This window comes from Pseudoliparis swirei, chromosome 20 (assembly GCF_029220125.1).
Source record: "Pseudoliparis swirei isolate HS2019 ecotype Mariana Trench chromosome 20, NWPU_hadal_v1, whole genome shotgun sequence".
Classification (NCBI taxonomy): Eukaryota; Metazoa; Chordata; class Actinopteri; order Perciformes; family Liparidae; genus Pseudoliparis; species Pseudoliparis swirei.
The window spans coordinates 11,200,982-11,207,398 of NC_079407.1; the positions used below are offsets into that span (position 1 = coordinate 11,200,982).

At 42.9% G+C, this 6,417-nt stretch overlaps 1 pseudogene; it reads left to right on the forward strand.

The window, feature by feature from the left end:
* The first annotated feature begins 4,882 nt into the window (after positions 1-4,882).
* Positions 4,883-5,821, forward strand: LOC130211259 (zona pellucida sperm-binding protein 3-like; annotated as a pseudogene).
* Positions 5,822-6,417: the final 596 nt, after the last annotated feature.

Sequence of the window (6,417 nt, forward strand, 5' to 3'; positions counted from 1 at the left end):
TCAGCCTGCAACGACGCCCTTGAGTTTAATGTGTAGAACTTGACTGTCGCATTAAACCATAATAAACTTTTTAATGTCTGAGACCACTGCTTTACTCGGCTCTATACCTGAAACACAACGAGATGCAAACTCATGACTGAATGTCCCAACTTGATCACAACTATGATGCTCCACAGAAGATGGGATCTGAAAGGAACATTTGTTAATGAGTCGGTGCTCTTCAAACAAGACGGTAGCCATCATTTTGATGGCTACCGTCTTGTCGTTAATATTCCTGCACTTAGCAACCATACCGAAGGTACCCTGCCCGAGGACGGACTCTACCAGGAAGCTGGAGGTACCCGAACTGAGCAAGTCTCCAATGAACACCAGGTTCTGATTAGATGGGGCTTAAGCCATGGTTAAAGCCACTAGAGGTGACGCCTGATGCCAGGAACTCAAAGCTGAGATGCAGGTGTGGACACGACATTTAGTAACAATGTAAAGCTACAACGGTAACATTTCGATGAAGATTATGATAGAACAACCAACAAAGTAAAAGGTACTCCGAGTTTGGCAGATGTCGTCACTTGGATTTGTTGGGATCTGTTGGGATTTTCTCCAGCAAATGTTGGAAATGAATGCTTGTATAAAACAAGTTCGGACGGATGTAAGTTGGTTAAAGGTTCAAAAGTGAAAGTTTGGAGGTTCAGGTAAAAGGTTGTTGCTCTCTCTCTGGGTTTCTGAAGGGTCTGATCACTAACATTGGGGGCCTCCAGCTTGGGCGTTCTACATTCCGTTCTATGGTTCCATTTCATAGCTCCACATTCTAAACTCACCTTTGATGATTTGGCTCCGAATGAACCATAATGGTTAAATAAAAGGTTATTATGATATTCATTGTATCATTAGCCAGACTTGGTGGACTTAACCCTTTACTCGTACAGAACACACATTTTAGGACCATGATATCTGCCTCAATTCTTTGACAAAAACAATTATACTTGTAGAATATCTGGATTTTGGACCCAATCAACACATGTTTAACAGACAATTCAAATATACACATTTTATACATAGAGTTAATGTATTAAAAGGCCTCTAATATACCACACTTATCAATGGGGCCTCCAATTTAACATTGTTGTAAGCACTAACCTGAGATTTAATCTCAAGTGCACTGAAAGCGGCAGAAACGTCACTTGAAGTTTTCACTAAATGCTGTTTAGACAATTTCAAAAGTATATTGAAAGTATGTTTATAAATGTCACGAGAATTCACAGCTAGAAAATAGTAGCTAAACTATGCTAACAATGCGAGCTCTCTGTCATGCTATCCTTGTGCCTCATTGTTTTATGTGTTATGTATCTCTTTGTTTGGTCTGTTCCAGTCTTACAACGATCAATCTTAGAAAACGGACAACACGGCTCAGCAAAAATAGTTTTAATTTACAGTAAAGTAACATCACAAGTGATTTTAACGATAGTTTCTAGTCTTTATCACTTGCAATGACACATTTTCGCTGCTTCTAAATTCCCTCTTGGCTGTTGATGTCTATCAATATCGCTCATTTTGAAAATGACGTCAGAGGGCAATACGGATGGCTTGACCCATTAGCCAATCAGAACACTTGTACTGTTGTTGCCATATAATAATTCATCTTTATTCATAAAGAAAATGTAAGCTAGCTGTCTGATCCTGCCCAGAGGAAATGCAGGTCGAGGATAGCATCATGAGTTTAATGTTGCTTATGCTTCAACTCTGTCACAAAACATTTTTGGCAATGGGTGCCCTTTTTTTGGTTTGAGCACCTGCCCCCCAAAATGTCTGTGCACGTGCCTGACACAGATTGTAAAGCCCTCTGAGGCAAATTCGTATTTTGTGATATTGGGCTATACAGAATGAACTGAATTCAATTTCATTGAATGTAGTTCATATATTATTGGTTATGTCTTCTTCTTCTTCTTCTTTAAGGTTTATTGGCGGGTGGTAATCAACTGTTTGGTTTGGTGCATTACCGCCACCACCTGGTATGGAGTGTATATGTGTGTGTATATATATATATATATATATATATATATATATATATTTATATGTATTGGCTAAATATATCTTGGCTAAAAAGACAGGAGAAAAATACAACACAGGTAGTGTTGTTACGAGATGTGTCGACTACGAGATGTGTCGACGCTTCGACGCGTGTGTCGAGCAATGGAGGGGGCGTTTCCTCGAAGCGCGTATCGAGGCTTGCTTCATTTAGGGGAGGAGCCAAAAATGATGACGTCCGAAGCCTCGCTGCCCGGCTGTACCACGTGACTGCTTCGGGAAGTGGTTCAGATTTTGCCGGGAGGTTTGACAGCAATATAAACCCCTCAGGCTCCATTCAAAATGTGGGTTGTTGGTTGAGAGTTTGGAGAGTTTGGAGAGAGAGAGATAGTTTGGAGAGTTTAGAGAGAGAGATAGTTTGGAGAGTTTGGAGAGAGAGAGACAGTTCGGAGAGTTTGGAGAGAGAGAGAGTTTGGAGAGTTTGGAGAGAGAGAGATAGTTTGGAGAGTTTAGAGAGAGATAGTTTGGAGAGTTAGGAGAGTGAGGAGAGAAGGATAGGTGATAAGATGGAGCCAGCTAGGAAGAGGAGGATTTCCCCTGTGTGGGAACACTTTGATTTGATAACTCCTAATAAGGTAAGCTAAATCTAACTATTTCAGACTCATTAGGTTTGCTTATCAAGAACTGTATTTTTCACAGTTTCTTATTTTATTCAAAGGTGAGGTGTTTATTGTGCTCCAGGGGTTGGGGTACAATAACACGTCATCCATGCTAAGGCATTACCGTGGCCTTGCATGAGAATAAGGAGGAAACTGGAGCTTCAGCCATGGTAAGTCATTACAATATGACAAATGCACCATCACAATTTTTCCCTGTTCACTTTTGTTTATTGTGCAAATAAAGACAGGTAACAGACACTGTATGTATTCTCTTTTAACCAGCCACCAGAAAACAAGAGCTGGATGAAGCCCTCGTCTCCATGATAGTGAAGGACACACAGCCCTTCAGTGTTGTGGATGATGTTGGATTCAGGGCATTTGTGTCCAAACTGGATCCTAATTATGTTATCCCTACAAGGCAGGTGTGTATGGGTGGGCATGCATGAAACAAATGAGTACTTTACTGTGTCTCACAGTTCAGCACTATATTGTTTTCCTTTAGGCTCTGAAGGCCATGGTGGAGGCCAAGTATGAGTTGGCGAAGGAGAAGGCTAAGGCTAAAATGGAAAAGGTGGTTGCTGTTAGCCTTACTTCTGACATGTGGACATCCATCAATATGGATGCCTACCTGGCTGTAACGTGCCATTTTGTGGGTGAGAAAACCAAACTCAGTTCAGTGCTGTTAGGAGTGCAGGCATTCCCCCAATCACACACTGCTGAAAATATCGCTCGTGTGAAAGCCTCCCTGATGGAGGAATGGGGAATCACTAATAAGGTGACATGCATGGTCACTGATGGTGCTCCCAATATGGTTGTCTGTGTGAGAGAGCTGAAGCTTCGGCACCATATTTGCATTGCACACACACTGAATCTGATAGTGAAGAAGGCACTTGACCAGCAGCCTGTGCTCTCTGGCATCCGGGCCAAAGCACGGAAGTTGGTTGGCTTCTTTAGAAGCAGCACCACTGCTAAGGTATGCTCTTTGCTTTTATTCCAATTTCTAATAACGCTAATAGTTTGTCTGTGTTCCTACTGCAGTCATTTATTGGCCTACTCATCTGTATCTTTAAAGGAGAAGCTTACACAAGTGCAACTTCATCTGGGGATGGCAAACATGAAGCTAATGCAAGAAGTGGAGACCAGATGGAACAGCACATATTTGATGAAAACACTTCGTAACATGATCTGTGGGTTCCTCTTAGGCAGCAAACTGTGGCATCGTTTAGACACCAGCGTCATGGAGGCACAGAAGACTCAAAATGTAACAGCAGATGCCACTGTGGAGGTCCAGCGCTACCTTTCCGAGCCAAATATAAGCAGGCTGGAAAACCCTCTGGAGTACTGAGAGGCAAAAATTCCTGTATCAAAATGTATATAGACTTGCTCTTGCGTTTTTGTGCAGCCGACCATCTTCTGTACCCTGTGAAAGGGTGTTTTCAAAGGCCGGAGAGGTTGTGTCAAAAAAAAGGAATGGCTTAAAACCAAAAACTGTTGCGAAACTGTTATTTCTGAATAAAAATGAATAAAATGTCCCCTGTCCTGTACATCACTGTCCAAGTTCCACAAGCATATTCAGTCCCCTCTTCCTAGTTCCACAAGCACGTTCACTGTCCTCTGCCTGCTTAAGCCCATGCCATTTTCCTAAAGTGACATAATAACATTATTACACAACCTGCCATATCATATGATACTACCATTTTGGGAACATTTACACACAGAATACATTCAAAAAATATTTTATTCTGCACATATGTGATAATTTATATACAGAAATTATTTGGCCATACATTTTTGTAATTCATAGTCATACCCAACAGTCATAACAGATACAAAAATTCAATGCATCACATTATGTGGTTCAGATACAGCTGCCTGTGATTATGCACTTGGCCAGTAGGTGGTGTCGTGAGCACATGAAGCTTCGAGTAATGAACCCTTTCTCGAACCAATTGGCTGAAGTGGTTCGATGCCTCATGAGGCTTCATCTCACCATCACTAAACACAGGGTTTATATTTTCCCAATAATATGTGTTATTAGAAAATACTGTAATAGTACTTGATAGCACGTACTTGATTTATTTTGCAGAATGCCTACAATATTTTAAATGTATTTTACTTGCAGAGGCTTTCAATTAGCTGTCTCATACTTCTGAGAGCGTAGAATAACATGTTCTGTTGTTTACTCTTGGCCACATAAGTCGCATTTGCCTGTATCATGTTTAACATTGGTTATGTCTCTTCCCTTGTGAACATACATGGGTCTCTCCTAATTAGTAGGGCCTGTGCAGCTTTGAGATCTACACCTGTGCAAAGCAATCAAGCTAACGAGTCAGAGGGAGGAGTCACTGCCTATTTCAGCCTGCAGTGGCCGTGCTGGAGGAATCTGCATTGACAGTTCTGTGTTCGCAACAATGTGGTCCAGCCAGCTTCTTGTGTTGGGGTTTGTGCTTGTGTGTGTCAGCGTCAGTGCTGCTCGATTCCTCAGAACGAGCTCACCAAACTACCTGGGAGTTGAAGTTGAGCCGGCAGCAGCGCCTGAGAGAAGGCCCGCCAGGAAGTCTGCTCAACAAGCTGCCATGTTCCGGGCTAAGCAGATCCAGCCGGTGGACGACTCGCTGTCCTGGAGGTTTCCAGAAGATCCAGTGGATTCGGTGAAGGTGGCCCCTGTCAACTTTGAACTGCGGCAACCAGAGACTGACAACCGCGTTGCTGTGAGGTGTGGGGAAAGCAGGATCCAGGTGGAAGTGAGCCAGGACTTGCTGGGCCTTGGCAAGCTGATAGACCCAGAGGACATCACACTTGGTGGCTGTTCCCTACTGGGATCGACGACTGGGCTCATGTGCTGGTCTTTGAATACGAGCTGCACAACTGTGGCAGCAAACGAGTGGTGAGGTTTTTGTTCATTACATGCATTGGTGTTGTACTTTTAGTTGAATGTTACTCAGTAGTTCTCTCTTTCTTAGATTACCGAGGATGACTTGATGTATGCCTTCACCCTGATCTACGACCCCAAAGTTTTTGACGGGAGTCAGATCACGAGGAGCCAGAGTGCCGTCATTGGCGTAGAGTGCCACTACACGAGATGATCAGCCTGCAACGACGCCCTTGAGTTTACTGTGTAGAACTTTACTGTCACATCAAACTACAATAAACTTTTTAATGTCTGAGACCACTGCTTCACTCGGCTCTATACCTGAAACACAACGAGATGCAAACTCATGACTGAATGTCCCAACTTGATCACAACTATGATGCTCCACAGAAGATGGGATCTGAAACGAACATTTGTTAATGAGTACATGCTCTTCTAACAAGACGGTAGCCATCATTTTGATGGCTACCGTCTTGTTGTCGTTAATATTCCTGCACTTAGCAACCATACCGAAGGTACCCTGCCCGAGGACGGACTCTACCAGGAAGCTGGAGGTACCCGAACTGAGCAAGTCTCCAATGAACACCAGGTTCTGATTAGATGGGGCTTAAGCCATGGTTTAAAGCCACTAGAGGTGACGCCTGATGCCAGGAACTCAAAGCTGAGATGCAGGTGTGGACACGACATTTAGTAACACTGTAACGCTACAACGGTAACATTTCGATGAAGATTATGATAGAACAACCAGCAAAGTAAAAGGTACTCCGAGTTTGGCAGATGTCACTTGGATTTGTTGGGATTTTCCCCAGCAAATGTTGGAAATAAATCCTTGTATTTCACAAGTTTGGACGGATGTAAGTT